The 16,366-nt window shown below is 40.5% G+C and overlaps 1 pseudogene; it reads right to left on the reverse strand.

The window, feature by feature from the left end:
* Positions 1–5,803: 5,803 nt before the first annotated feature.
* Positions 5,804–16,366, reverse strand: part of LOC103210057 — an 80,983-nt pseudogene continuing 70,420 nt past the window's right edge.

The raw sequence follows: 16,366 nt of genomic DNA on the forward strand, positions 1-16,366 counted from the left end.
AAATCTTCCTGTTAGGGCCAAATGTCTTAGGTACTACACCACCAGAGGTCCTTAAATCACATATGTTGCTGTTGTTGTTGTTATATGCAGTCGAGTCAGGCCCGATTCATAGCAACCCATCCTTGGGTTTCTGAGGCAGTATCACTACGAAAGTAGACTGCCCCCTCTTCCTTCCAAGGAGTGGCTGGTAGGTTTGAACCACCAACCTTCTGGTTAGCAGTCAAGTGCCTTAGGCACTACGCTACCAGAGTTCCCTAAATCACATATAGCCATATTAAAAAAAGTGTATAACAATACTGTAGTAAGTAGAGGCAGTTACAGCAGGAGCACATTTGCACATTTGTTGTTAAGTGTTGATTCATAGTGACCGTGTGTAAAACAGAACAAAACACTGCCCATTCAATCACATTTAGACCAAATAAAAATTCAGTAGAAATTTATCACTTCTTCAATTTTATAATATTTTGTTTATATTCCACAAATCTCAAAATTCCATTTGGTTTTGAGAATATAGTCACATATTCACTGGCAAACCTGAGTTATATACTAACAGTTTTCTCTAGAGTCAAAAAGCTTAGTGAGATGTCAGCATAGATGATGTACATCTCTGTTTCAACAATTCACTGTCATTACGACCTCAGGAATCTAGTACCATAAATTGAAAGAACATGCAATGTGGCTTCATACACTTTTGTCCTCCTCACCTCTACATGTGACCTGTTTAGTTTCAGTGATGATGTTTTTTAAAGGAGAGCAAATACAGAGGGAAAATAAAAGGGCCATTTTCCATATTATATGCAAACTTGAGTTGATCTCAGCTAGTTTCTGGACACCCATTCCTCTTCTAATAACTCTTATTCATACAAGAATATGAGAAAAATCGCATTTTATTTATAATTCTTCAACATAGGATTGATCATTTAATGAACGAATCACTCTATCTAGTGATTATATAAATTATAATTTATATAATTATTGAATTTTTGTCTATTATTTCGCTCTCTTCACAACTGACCCAAGTAAGTATTTTTAAATAAAATTTCCTTATTATGCCACTAGGGAGTTCCTGTAGCATAGTGCCTAAGGCATTTGACTATTAACCAGAAGGCTGGCGGTTCAAACCCACTAGCCACTCCTTGGAAGGAAGATTGGGCTATCTACTTCTGTAGAGATACTGCCTTGGAAACCCAAGAAGGGGTCCCTATGAGACAAATCAACTCGACGGCAGTGAGTTTGTTTTTTTTTATTAAGTCACTAAATTCAAAGCTGATCTTCACTTGATTGTTGTTGTTCTTTTAAATTATTTACAAATACCATTGGTGGTAAATATTACTAGTGTCCCCACAATATTTCTGATTTTCATCTTCTCCAAAGCATATACCTCATTGAGTTAGTTGTGGCCCTGCAACTAATTTTAAACAATGAGTAAGCAGAAATGACATGTGTCATGTCCAGGTGGAATATTTAAAGAGTCAGCATGAAATTTTTTATAAATTATCTAGTTCACAGGCAGCAAAGCACCATGTTTATATAGAGAAGATCAAAGCATTCTGTAATGCTGCATCAACCAATAGGGGTAAACTGAAATTGAGGGATAGTAATTTTTTTCTGAGGGGCTCTGGTAGCGTAGTGGCTAAGGCACTTGACTGCTAACTAGAAGGCTGGCAGTTCAAACCCACCAGCCACTCCTCGTCCTCAGAAGGAAGGTTGGGCAATCCTACTTCCGTAGTGATACTGCCTCAGAAACCCAAGGAGGGGTCGCTATTTTTTTTCTAAGTATATGAACATTCTCACACATGTCTGTTGTGTTTATTTACAAAATGTTTATTGAGACTCTTTTGTATGCCAATACTCTAAGTACTGGGTAATTAAGGCCTTACTTCTGGGATGATATTCTTTTGAAAAACAAGAAATAAACATTTTACATATTAAGCCACTAACCTAATATGACTAAAGGCAACTAAAAGTTCCTAAGAACTAAAAGTTGATACTAAGAATTTTGAGCTAATGTGGTTAATAGTGATTCAAGTTTTGCATAGATCATATATGCCATCAGATTAGGAAAAAAATATATAGTCCTTAGACAAAACTAATGAAAATTTATTGTAGAAAAATTAAAGTAGCACAAATAAAAAAATAGCTGTAATATCAGAAATAACCATTCAAATATTTCTTTTATAATCTTTCAGTATTTTTGTTTTTCATTTAATTCAGAAAGATACCTAGTAATATGGGAAGTATGGAGCTATTTAACAGACCTTGGGAAAAAAATGTGAAGTAAACTAAAATATTCAATATACTGAAAAGAGTGTGGAGATAAAAAGTATTTACGAAACAAAATCAAATTTTTCAGATGTCATTTTTGTGGATATATCAAGGATGATTCAAAGTTGGGTCACTAGTAGAATGACATTGCCTTCAACTAAGATAAGGAACCCTGATAGTATAGGCATTTGGCTGTTAACGAGGAGGTTGGTGATTTGAATCCACCAGCCACTCCATGAAAGAAAGATGAGGCAGTCTGCTTCTGTAATGATTTATAGGCTTGGAAACACAATGGGGGTCTTTATGAGTTGGAATCCACTAAATGGCAGTGAAGTTTTGAGTTTGAGAAGATAAATGATGGAGGAGAAGAAATGAGATAGTAGAATGAATGTCCATGGCCTAGTAAAATTATCTTTGAAACTATAATAAAGAGAACACTTAAGTATATAAGGTGCCCAGCATTAAGCAATTTGGACGCTTACTGAAAGGTCAGAAATTTGTACCTACTATTTGATCTACATTAGAAAAATTTTGTTATGTGCCATCGAGTTGGACCTGACCCATAGCAACCCCTCCTTGGGTTTCTGAGTCAGTGTCACTAGGGAAGTAGATTGCCCAACCTTCCTTCTAAGGAGTGGCTGGTGGGTTTGAAATGCCAGCTTTCTGGTTAGCAGTCAAGTGCCTTAGGCACTACACTACCAGAGCTCCTACATTAGAAAAATAAGGCAATCTTTTTCTGCAAAGATTTATAGCCTTAGAAACCCTATGGGGTAGTTCTACTCTGTCCTATAGATTCACTATGAATCAGAATTGACTTGATGAAAATGAATTTTTTGGGCTAACAATAATTTAATTAAACTTGAAGACTGATCCAGATGAGGTTCCATCTCTTTCCTACAGCTGCACCACCCAGACCTGTACATGAGGTATACTGTTTCGGTTATCTAGTGCCACATGGACAGAAATATACCACAAATGGGATGGCCTTATGAAACAGGAGTTTATTTTTACAGTTTGGAGGCTTTAAGTCCAAGTTCAAAGGGCCAGGCTCTAGGGGCTGGGTGAAAGCCCATCAGCCTTGGGTTCAGCTCTGCCTCCATCTCCTGGCCCAATAAAGCTAGAGGCTTTTCTTCACTCAGACAGTTGCTAGCTGTTGAGGATGCCAAGCCCAAGGTTGACAGGTAAAAAGGCACAGTCCTGATGTTACCAAACCACACCCAGGCCATTAATTTAAGTCAATTGTAAGTCCCAAGGTTGACAGAACATGGCAGACTGCTGAACAATGACACAGCTACATGCAGGGTCTAAGTGTGCCATAAGCTAGGGACCATTCCCAAAGCTGCTTCTTCTATACGGAAGCAGACCACATACCTAAAGCAACTTCTCAGCTGCTTTTGGTAGATCCCACCATGGAGTTGTTTGCCAGTCTCCTCATGGAGAATAACTACCACCAGCTGCCCAGCCACTCAACCAGGCCCAGCCAAGCTGACACACAAACATAACCACCACATATACTTTCTCAGGATTCTTACCAACAGTTTTTGTGTACCTGCTGAGGTCTGTGAAAAAAGGTCTAATGATGGTCACAAATTCCCCTTTTTTCTGCAACCTCAATAATGTCTAAATCATTTTACTGGTTCTCTCAGCCTGTAGCAATTGATAAAAAATAAATTAGATGAATTCTTAACAGAATTTGCTGCCATCTGACCCTTGAAAGCAAATGATCACATCTCATTTTCCTTGTAGGCATCTGTTTTTATCTGGAATTTAAGTAATTTCTTGACCTGAATCTAATTATTGATATGGAATATGATCATGATTTAACCAAAACCAAAACAAACTCACTGCCGTGGAGTGAAGTACGACTTATAGTGACCCCTCCTTGGTTTTCTGAGGTGGTATCTCTACGGAAGTAAATTGTTCAATCTTCCTTCCGCAGAGTGACTGGTGGTAACTTAAACTGTCAACCTTCTGGTTAGCTGTCAAATGCCTTAAGGCGCTATACCACCAGAGCTCATAAAACCTAAAAACAAACAAACAAACAAAAATTCACTGCCATGGAGTCGATCCCCACTCGTAGCAACCCCTGTTTGGGTTTCTGAGGGGGAATCTCTATGGAAATAGATTGTCCCACCTGCCTTCCAAGGAGTGGCTGGTGGATTTGAACCGCCTGCCTTCTGATTAGCAGTCAAATGCCTTAGGCACTATGTCACCAGAGCTCATGTTGTTGTTGTTGTTGTTATGTGCCGTCGAGTCGGCCCCGACCAGAGCTCCCACCAGAGCTCATAGAGGCTAAGATTTCCATTATATCACAACATAGAGGGCTGTAGCTAGGACTAAGGGCCATATTAAACAATTCACTGCACAGCAATACCTCTTGCTCAACATCAGACCCAGACCTGTTAGATATTTTATCTACTTTTTTTTTTTTTTTTTTGCCCAAGGATAACTTATTTTATGGGTCCAGCCAAACACAATGAAAATTTATTAATTTTTTTAACCAACATAAATAAATCAGGTCTGTCACTATGAAGAAGGAAAGTGATGGTGATGAAGGGGAGCTGGCACTTGGCCATACCGTATCCCCTCACTTCCTTCTTCTGTCACCCTTTGGATTTGTTTTGGCACAGCATCAGAAAGTCTCCATTTTGTCAAAGGGAAACAGAGGAGAGAAAGAAAAGTTGGGGGTGGGGCCACAAGGAAGAGGTTGGAGATGGAAGAGCAAGCAGGACACAGGGTTCAGAGTCCCAGCACCCTGAGGGTGTTAGGACACTTCCTGGAGCACACCATCCTCCAGGCACCCAGATCCTAGGCAGGGCAGACATGCACTACCTCACCTCACACAAAGGGCACTAGGCTCTTCCTGACTCTGTCTTCTGAGCCAAGGTAGCATAGAGCTGCCCCCTTTGCTTCCATCAACATTCCACTCAGGAGCTGAGATCCTGGCCAATGTCCAGCCCACACCATGGGATCCCTTTCACGATAGACTTGACTCTAAGCTGCAGGTACTTTCCACTCTACTAAGGCCACTCCTCGGAAGGAAGGTTGGGCATTCCTACTTCCGTAGTGATACTGCCTTGGAAACCCAAGGAGGGGTCACTATGAGTCAGGGCGACTTGATGGCACATGACAACAACAACAACAACAACAAAGGATCAACCAAGGAAGCCAAAGCTCTCTTAGTTCCAGATACAGTAGTTCTTCCCTTGCTGGCTGACAAGGACCACCAGCACATAGTGAGGCCTCTTGCTTTACATACTACAAGGACCAACTTGCCCCATAGCTCACGCTCCCTTTCCTTGCTCCCCAAGGCCTGAAAATGGGGGGTCAACACAATGCTGGGGAGACCACTGGAGGAGGCAATCTGACAACAGAGAGGGGCCAAGCAGTTGAAAAGACAAGAGGTCCCATATCTCTGAGTTTAGGAGAGTGTCAGTGCAGTGGGAAGGAGCCTAAGCAGCACTGAGGCACTATTCTTTAGTGAAGAAGCCTGGCAGTCATGGGTGTGGAGAGGGGGACCAGCAGTTCAAGCTGGTGTCTATGCTAACTTCTTGAAGGTGTCCAGGTTGAAGGCTGTGTGTAGGAGGCACTGCAGCCCTGTTAAGTGGGTCTTCTTGTTGCTAGTGGCTAGAGTACCTGCCAGTTCCCAGCCAGCATACCAGACAGAAGCAGCTGATGGTTGTCTGGAGCCATGGTTTCACATAGTCATAGCAGCCTTCATTCTTGTGCTCCTCCTGACAGCAGGCCAACTCAGCATTGGGTTACTTATGTACCTCCTTCATCAGGAAGTCGTAGGGTAATGGGGAGAGCTGCTCAGTTCTTGTGATGGCCACATCCTCTGCCATGTTGTGAGCTATAACGTTTTGGGTGAGGTCGTAGCATACCTTGCCAGTACAGAAGAAGCATCTTGACATTTTCTGGGTTCTGAGAGGCAGGGCTATTATCTGGGATCACTTGCTGGAAATGGGTTCCTGGAAGAGTTTCATCGAACCTGGTCCTCGCTTCAGGGTGATGTAGCAGAGATTTTGGAGTGAAAATGATTAACAGCGTCCAGAAGGACAAGAGAATCTGATGTTGCAGGACATGGAAGAAGTTGTCAGTGGTGAGCAATTGACAACCACCCAGTTGGAGTCATATAGCTGATTTATGTCAAAGTTGGCTTCCTCCAGATCCAGCTGTACATCTGGGTCATCAATGCACATCTGCAGGAACCTTTTTGGTCTGGCCAAGGAATATTTGGGACCCATGCCCTCCATGCCATGGGGCAGCAGGTGTACAATGCCATTCTGTCTCACCCACTTGGCTTGTCCTGGGCAGAAGAACTGGTCAATGATGCACTGGGTCGTATTGCGGAAGTCACCAAACTGGGCTTCCCAGAGGACCAGGGCATTGGGGTTGGCCATGAAAAAAACCCAGCTCAAAGCCTAAAACTCCATACTCAGACAGTGAGGTGTTGCAAACTGTGTGGGGGCCTGATTGTGCCAGAGGTGGTTCACAGGTATGCAGGTCCTCTTGTCCACATTTTGATCATGTAGCACATGGTGTTAGCAGCTGAAATTGCATTGCTCAACATCTTGACCACTCAGCTGGATGTGGATCCCCCTTTTAGGAGGGAACCAAAGGCCACATACTCTGCCAAGGCCCAGTCCACTATCCTATTCTTTACCAGCTCTCCTCAGGTTTTTAAGATCCAGCTTAGCCCCCTGTGAATAGTGACATTCTCCACAGAGCTGGCTACACTCCCAATGTGCATCAGTGTTGTTGTTGTTGTTGTTAAGTGCCGTCGAGTCGTTTCCGACTCATAGTGACCCCATGCACAGCAGAACGAAACACTGCCCAATCCCGCACCAGCCCCACAATCCCTGCTATACTCGAGCCCATCATCGCAGCCACTGTATCAATCCATCTCGTTGAAGGCCTCCCCCTCTTTCGTCGACCCTCCACCCTACCAAGCATGACATCCTTCTCCAGGGAATGGTCCCTTCTGACAACATGACCAAAATAGGTGAGACGAAGTCTGGCCATTCTTGCTTCCAAGGAGCATTCTGGCTGCACTTCCTCCAGGACAGATCTGTTAGTTCTTTTAGCAGTCCATGGTACTTTCAGCATTCTTCGCCAGCACCACAACTCAAAAGCATCAACTCTTCTTCGGTCTTCCCTATTCATTGTCCAGCTCTCACATGCATACAAGGTGATTGGAAATATCATGGCTTGTGTCAGGCGCACCTTAGTCCTCAAGGAGATATCCTTGCTCCTCAGCACTTGAAACAGTTCCTTCGCAGTTGACTTTCCCAATGCTACACGACGTCTAATGTCCTGACTGCTGCTTCCGTTGGCATCAGTGCATCAGTGTATGTTCTGTTAAACCCGTGGAGGGGCAAAACATGATCACTGTCTGCCCATCCAGGCCAGGGAGAATTGAGCCAGTGATTGATGAGCAAGATCTTCTCATCTTTGGACCTGGCAAATGCTTCCTTATAAATTTTGTCATACTTGGATATTTCCTCCTCACACTCTGGCTGGTTGACCACTCCCTGTGACACAAGCAGCTCAGCATACTGCAGCTCAGGCTTCTACTTGTGGGTCTGTTTGTACATGAGAGGTTGTTTGAACATGGACTCATCCATCTCATTGTGGCCATTGAGCCAGTAACACCCCAAGTTGACAACCATATCATTGAGGAAGGTGTTATTCCACTCAGCCACCATGTTGTACACATACATCACTGCTTCATGGTCATCTGAGTTTATATGGAAAATGGGGGCATTCACCATACTAGCTGTGTCTGTGGGATAGGGAGAGGACAGGACCATCCAAGTATCTGTAATGAAGCCACTCTGGTTGTTGATGACCATGTGTACAATGCTGTGGATGGTATAGGATAGCAAGTCACTCAGGTGGAAGGTTTTGTACACAATTCTATGACCAGCAAATGCAGCATCTCTGTACAGAAAGATTGACATGACCTTGTTCCCTTCAGTGTCGCCACAGTAAAACTCCTCAGTTTTGGTCTTGCCCATCACCACAGAATCAGCAGCCTTGAGGTGGGAAGGGTTGGCCACCAAAGACAGAGTGATATTCCTGTCTGTCATGTTGTTAATCCTCTGATGATACATGCCCAAGTGATATTTCAAGTCTCCAGAGCTCTCATCAGCTGCCTTTAAATTTGAATCAAAATGACAGAAGATCTGTTCTAGCTCCTTCCTGATGACACTTGCAAACACATTCATTCACTCTCTGTGTGACATGTCCATTATTAAGTAATTGACTCCATTCTCTCTGGAGTTGTCAGTGATGGTCTTCAGGGCAGGAATCAACACCTCACATTCTTCCAAACCAAAGCACTTCTCATAGGACCACTTCCACTGAAGGACCTCCTCAAACCTGGTAGACCACCCAAGCCTGGCCAGCAGAGTTCATTTCTCCTCATTTGGAAGCTGCATGATAACAGGAGTCTCAAACTTTTGCCTGATCCACTGGCACTGCTCCAGGTCATTGATAAATATAAAATCCACTTCAATATGCTGACAATAGGTTACCTCCAGGCAATGGATGATCTCTTAAAGTGGAAGAGTAGACTCCTTTCCCCCAATGAAGGTTGTGGTGGGCAAGTGGAAGACTTTGTCGAGGTCAGATTCATGCAATCCATAAAACTCAAAGTTGTCTGTGGATGAGATAATATCAGCTGGCACAGAGGAGTCCAGATCACCATCCAAAATTCCCAGGAGGTCCAGCTGTGCTACATGGTACCCTTGTATCTGACATGCCCTGATGAGATACTACACAGCCAAGTGGTCTTCCACAAGCTTGTCAACATTGGACTGGGCCTCCACCAACGAGTGTGCTCAGGGGATGGCAGAAAGGGATCCTTGGCTCAGGGTCAGGGGGCGTTGGTAGGCAGTGCCTAGGGGAGCTCCAGCATTGGTGTTGTGGAAAAATATGTCCCATGGCTTATGTACACTTTTGGATTTTCCAACCAAGCATAGTACATATCCTCCACATAGTTTGAACTAGTCCCACTCAAGATGGGCTCAGTGGCAACAGGTGCAGTATAGCAAATAATTTGTTGAAAAGTCCTAGCAGCTGCTGGTTTGTTTTGTGAAAATATCTTAACAGTCTGGAAAGCTGTCAAAGGCCTCAAGTGAGCAGCACAAGTCCTTAAATGAAACACTTTTTTTGTCCAAAGGATCTCACAACTGCCTCTTTCAGACTCAAGTTCCAACTAAAATGAGGAGTCTGCACTCCCACTCCAGTATTCAATAGAATTTGATAGAACCCAATACTAGAATTGTATTACTTTTTAATTAATTAAAAAATTCAATTGTATTAATGAAGAACTCTGATTGCACAGTAGGCAAAGCATTTGGCTTCTAACAAGACATTTGGTTGTTCATACCCACCACCTGTTCTGTGGTACAAAGATAAGGCAATTTACTTTTGTAGAGATTTACACCCTTGGAAACCCAATGTGGCTCACTATAGGAGAATTGACTCAATGGCAGTGAGTTAAGTTTCGGCTTTATTGTATTAAAATTTATGTTAGTTATTAACATGTTTATTACTTCAAAATCTTTCTATTATGTTTGTTTTCCTATCACGTTATGTTAGCCTTTAGGTAATAATTTATATTTAATAAAACAATCACAATTTTAGGGGCAGAGAGAAACATTCATCTCAGCTTATTAGTCTGGTCTACCAAAAATTAAATTATATCAAGCAGCAGTCAAAAGACTGTTAAGATGTGAGTCATGTTTCTTTCACCTTCAAACTATGCCAAGCACTGTTCTTGTTAGGAAAAACTTAGTTTTAAAACTATTCTTTGTTTTAAGAATCCTATTATCAAGGCTGCCTAACTATAAAACAAGAAGAAAATTTCTGAAAGTTTCCATATATGGTATGGAGCCCTCCTTTGTTCTCTAAAGAATAAATAATTTAAGGTCATTGTGACCCACACTGAAGACAAAATTAACATTTCTTCTTTTAAAAGAAAATACTTCATTTTTCAAGTTTGCAGAGAAAGATATTTGGGAACAAGCCAATTAGCTAAAATTAAATTTCCATTTTAAAGGAATGATGTAGAAGAATATCCTCTGCTTTAGTTATCTTCACAATGTTCCTTGACTAGAAACAGATACTTTTCCATTCACTTTACTTCAGCTCAGTATTTCCTCTTTCTGTAATTGGCAAACAATTGGCAGTCATTTTGTTTTTCTTGGAAATATAGTTCTTTATATTAAATAAAATTTTAATAATATAAGAGAACACAAAAATATCTCAAACTACATCTTCAGTGGAGACTTTTTTTTTTTTTTTCATAACATTTCCACTCCCATTATAGGATCCATTTTCCCTGTGTCACATTCTTCAAAGTCTGTTGCAATCTGTAAAGAGATATGCTCTTTTCCTTGTCCCTTGAGTTGCTGCACAGAAACAAATTTTGGTATTCTACATGCTGGGCTCTGTACCCAGAGTGATAGACTATTAGTTCCTAACATTTTAAAACAAATTGCCCTGACTTGACTCCAAGTCACATTGACTTCATAGTAGAACTGTGCTCCTAGGATATTTAATGGCTAATGTTTCTTTGAAACTCATCACCAGGCCTTTCCTCTGAGATGTCTTGTGGTAGACTTGAACCTCCAAATTTTCAGTGAGTAGCTCAGTGCATTAATGACTGACAGCCTCCAAGAACTTCACTAATATTTTATTGAGAAGTAACTATACGTGCTTTCCTCTGGCAAAGGCATTTGAGCTCTCCCCCACACACACTTAGTGTATTCATTTATTTCACTGTCCTGATGCTGATTTGAGAATCTTCTTCTTTTCTGCATCTTTCTTGAGTTGTCTATTCAGCTCAACTCTATGCTTTTAGTCTGTGATTCTACATTGGTTCTTCACAACCCAGCTACTAAAAAAAAAAAAAAAAAAAAAAAAATCACTGCCGTGATGTTGATTCAACTCATAGTGACCCCTACTTGGGTTTCCGAGAGGGTGCCTCTATGAAAGTAGATTGCGCAATCATCTTTCTGAGGAATGTCTGGTGGGTTTGAACTACCAGCCTCTGGCTAGCAGTCAATTGGCTTAGGCACTATGCCACCACAGTGCCCAAATTGTCTCCTTAATTACTTCTTGAAGGGATTTGAAAGCAAACACTCTCTACTTCACTTTTTTTTTTTCCAAAAGGGAAGGGATTTTGAGTTGCAGGATGTTTGTCAACCTAATGTTCAATAATGATATTTATGACTCAGTTTATATACTATAGACATTAATAAGTACCCTTGAGTCAGTCATTGACTTCAGATTTTTTGCATCAATTACCTTCTCTGGTCATTCTGCCATTAGAGTAACTTTATTTTTACATACTGCTTATCAAACAATGATTTTTAGATGTTTTCAAATATCATGCTTGCCTCTTTTTCTCATATTTTCTATCATCTTCTTCTTTTAGCATCTATTGTCCTGCTGAGTAATCAAACAAATCTCTAGACACTGTGGTCTTGCTGCTCATCTCAGTAAAGGAACAAAACAAATAACAGCTGCCAAAATTGTGAACCTTCCTTCCTGGCTGTCAAATTTAGTGAAAACAGATGCTTCAAGGAGTCGTTTGTAATCCAAGCAGGCACAGAGAAGGAAAAACCCCGTATTTGCTGAAACTAGAGAAGTTTCTGCAAGATCGACTTAGTTTCCACCTTACCCCTGGAAAGAAACACTGTTTCTTTACTCTCAGTGCAAGTGCCTAGCACTACATTTCTAAAGTCAGATTGTTATTTAGACTTTGTTGTTTTAGTTAGGTGCCATGGAGTTGGTTCCAGCTCATACTGACCCTATATATAAAACGAACAAAACATGCCCAATCCTCCACTATCCACACAGCCCTTGCTATGCTTGAACCCATTGTTGCAAGCTGTGTATCAATCCATCTCGTTGAGGGTCCCTGACCTTCTACTTAATCAAGCATGATATCCTTTTCCAGGGACTGGTACCTTCCAACAGATGACCAAAATACGAGAGACATTCTCGTGTCTAAGGAGCATTCCAGCTGCACTTCCTCTAAGACAGATCTATTCATTCTTCTGGTAGTCCATTGTCCCACCAGTATTCTTCCCCAACACCACAAATCAAATGCATCAATTCTTCTGAGTTTTCTTATGCACATGAGCCAATTGAAAAGACCATAGTTTGGATCAGCACATCTTAATCTTCAAAGTGACGTCTTTGCTCTTCAACACTTAGAGAGGTTTTCTGCAGCAGATGTCCCCATGCAATACAACTTTTGTTTTTTTGACTGCTGCTTCTATGGATGTTCATTGCAGATCAAAGTAAAATGACAATTTCAACCTTTTTTCCATTTATTGTGATGTTTTTTCTTGTTCCAATTGTGAGGATATTTGTTTTATGCTGAGGAGCATTCTATACTGAAGACTGTAGTCTTTGATGTTCATCAGTAAGTGCTTCAAGTCCTCTTCATTTTCAGCAAGCAACATTGTATCAGCTACATATCCCAAGTTGTTAATGTGTCTTCCTCCAATCTTGATGTAGCATTCTTCTTCACATAGTCCAGTTGCTTAGCCTACAAACTGATTAAGTGTGATGAAAAGATACAAACTCGACACACATCTATTCTTATTTTAAATCACTTAGGTTAGCAACGTGTAAAAAGTAGTCTATGAAAATTATATCTGTAGGAAATTATGCAAAGAAAAAAAATTGAAAAACATGATAACAAAATGAATTAAATGTATCTCTCCAATGAGTTAAAGTATACTTATTGTACATGTCTGGGAAAGAACTGGATTTCTGGGGCCACGCGAAACAGTAGTGAACCAGCTATTGAGAGTTATCAGCTCTGATTCAGTTAGCTTTGACAAGTCATTTACTCCTCTGATCCTTGTTTTTCCTCATTGGTGACATGAAGGACCTTGAAGTTGACAACATCTGAAGTCCCTTCCAAGACCTAAAATCTATGATTTAGTGAACCACATACATTTTATTATTATTTTATTAGCAAATTATTGACAAAATAACTCAGTCAATCTAATGAGATTGAAAGGTTGGCAATGTGTTTATAGAAATTTTTATTCAATTTACCAGAATGTTACCTATGCACAGGTTTTTACTAACCAATTCTCAGCATAAAGATTTTCTGTCATTTTCCTTGCAGCTAACTAGCTAACTCAGCCTGTCAACCTATTATTGTTGTCATTGTATACCCTCCAGTCGATCCCAACTCAAGGCAATCTATACGACAGAGTATTAGTACAAAGGAAAGCAAAACAAAAACAAAAGCTTAAGGCAGCTGATCCCTGATTGGTGTCTGAGAGATAGGTAGAAGAGTTAGCCAAGTGAAATTTTAAATGTATTTGTGGTAATAAATGTAAGGAGCTCTGGTGGTGCAGTGCCTAAGATATTTGACTGTTAAACAGAAGGTTGGCATTTCAAACCCACCAGCTGCTCCACAGAAGGAAGATCAGACAATCTACTTCTGTAAAGATTTACCAGCTAGGGTCACTATGAGTCAGAAACAACTTGATGGTAGTGAGTTTGGTTTTTGGTTTTTTGAGTTGTCACAAAGAGTTTACATTCATGACTGCTAACCTAAAGGTTGAGAGGTTGTTCCGGTGATCGGCTACCATTAAGATTATAGTCAAGAAAACCCTATGGAGTAATTCTAGTCTGTAAGACATAGATTGGTATAAATAACTCCACAAGAACTATTAATCACAATAGCAACAAAAGAGAATCAGAGAATTGTAAAGAAGTTACATGGGCCCATAGCTTTAAAGGGTGTGAGAGAACAGAAAGGGGATGATTATGTGTCTGTTGGGATTTCAGAGGAAGAAAAGTGTTGAGAAATGAGACTATCTGAGGCTGGATAGATCCTAGTAAAAAAATCAGTTTTGAGTTCTCATCACCCTCAAACCTCATTGCAGGACCCCTGAGGTAGTAAGATTGATATGATGGTCACAATCAAGGACATTTACTGAGTGATGTTGCAGAAATTAAAGAGTAATTGTGTTCAATATCAAGGAGATGTGCTGTATGATATTTTTCTTGGGATCTGTCCTCCATGGAATTATGGATTTGGGTCAATATCCTAGAAGTTCCAGCTCTTTAGTCAATTTATGGGACTAAATTTATGGGATAATGTGTCTTTTTCTTTTTAAGGGGAACACCTTCTTTTATTCCTCTTCCCATAAAAACCTAATAAAAATTTAATAAGAATCAAGATAAAACCAGGTAAATAAAACTTACACAGATTTCTTTGCTTTAGAAGTAGTTTTTCCACCAAGTTTCCTATGTGTGCTTTTTTTTTAGTATTCCCTATTGTAATCACTGCATATTCAGGTATAAGCCAAATAGAAGACAGCAAGAGGCTGCTTTAACTATATTTGTATAGGATTTTGTCTATCACAAGTTAGTATTTTACTTATATGTTCACAGATTCTACCTAGATCTCCAAGAGACTTCATTGTAAATAGAGGTGAAAACAAAGAATCAACGGAAAAAAATAAAAAAAACCCTCATAATAATGAACAGATTTTATTTTCCCTAAAGTATCACACTTGCCTATGATATTTTAAGAGCCTGTGGGGATAATAGAAAGCTGTTTAAAATTTGTACTTGGTGATCCTGAATAACAGGCAAATATTATCATTTATAACTAGCAGTTTTAAAAGGAAATAAATAATTACCTCTTTCTGTATTCTCTTCCTTAACTTACCATTTATCCAGCTCTGTAAAGATAAGAAAGTGGTTGTTGTTGAGTCAATTATGACTCATAGTGATCCTATAGGACAGAGTAGAACTGTTCCATAGGGTTTACTAGGCTTATTTTTATTTATTTATTTATTTTCCCTGCTATTCTTCCCACCGCTGAGATCTAAACTCTAGCCTCTTCCTTCTCATCTCTAGAATTTCTTCCTGGTCATTTTGTACTATACTAACAGCACTTGAATTTTATATGAGATCAGACCATCAGGTCTTATCTCCCACAGAGCCACTGGTGGATTTGAACTGCTGATCTTTTTGTTAGCAACAGATTGCTTAAGCATTGCACCACCAGGGCTCCTTAGATAAGAAAACCAAAACCAAAACGCACTGCTGTCGAGTCAGATCTGACTCATAGAGACCCCTCTTTGGGTTTCTGAGGCAGTATCACTACAGGAGTAGATTAACCAACCTTCCTTCTGAGGAGTGGCTGGTGGGTTTGAACCACCAGCCTTTTGGTTAGCAGTCAAATGTCTTAGGCACTACGCCACCAGAGCTCTTCTTTATATAAGAAGGCAAGTCCAAACTAAACGTTTTAATTTTTTGTCTCCAATTCCTCTCTTCCAAATCACATTTAAATTCCACCTCAATCAGGTATTTGGCTCCAAAACTCCACTGACACTGCCATTGTAGAGATTGTTTGCAACAACAACTACAGTCAATTCTCAGTTCTCATCTTCCTTACCCTATTAGCAATTTTTGGCACTCTTGATCAGTTACTATTCCTGGAAACTCATATTTTCCTTAAACTTCAGGATACTACACTTGATCAGGTTTCCTTCTGGTTTCTTTCTGGTTCTTACTGTGTGAGAGTTCCAAAATGGAGGTACATGACACATATCAAAATAAGCATCACAGGTCTGAACCTCAACTCCATGTTAGCTTCTGCTTATTTCCTTGCAATCATCAGCTCAGACAGACTTAAGTACTTAAAAAAGGAAACATTTACCTCTGTGATTACACTGAAGATATGGAAAGAATGTTACTGAGAGAGGGTTTCAATATAAGACCCTGCAGTGCAATGAATTGCTTGGTTTGGAACTTCTAGCCATGTTGTTGTTGTTGTTAAGTGCTGTTGAGTTGTATCCAACTCATAGAAACCCCATGCACAGCAGAAGGAAACACTGCCCGATCCCACGCCAGCCCCACAATCCCTGCTATACTTGAGCCCATCATTGCAGCCACCGTGTCAATCCCTCTTGTTGAAGGCCTCCCCCTCTTACATTGACCCTCCACCCTACCAAGCATGACATCTTTCTCCGGGGAGTGGTCCCTTCTTACAACATGACCAAAATAGGTGAGACAAAGTCTGGCCATTCTTGCTTCCAAGGAA

This window comes from Orycteropus afer, unplaced genomic scaffold (genome assembly GCF_000298275.1).
Source record: "Orycteropus afer afer isolate SDZICR_OR568_19922 unplaced genomic scaffold, OryAfe1.0 scaffold00565, whole genome shotgun sequence".
Taxonomy (NCBI): domain Eukaryota; kingdom Metazoa; phylum Chordata; class Mammalia; order Tubulidentata; family Orycteropodidae; genus Orycteropus; species Orycteropus afer.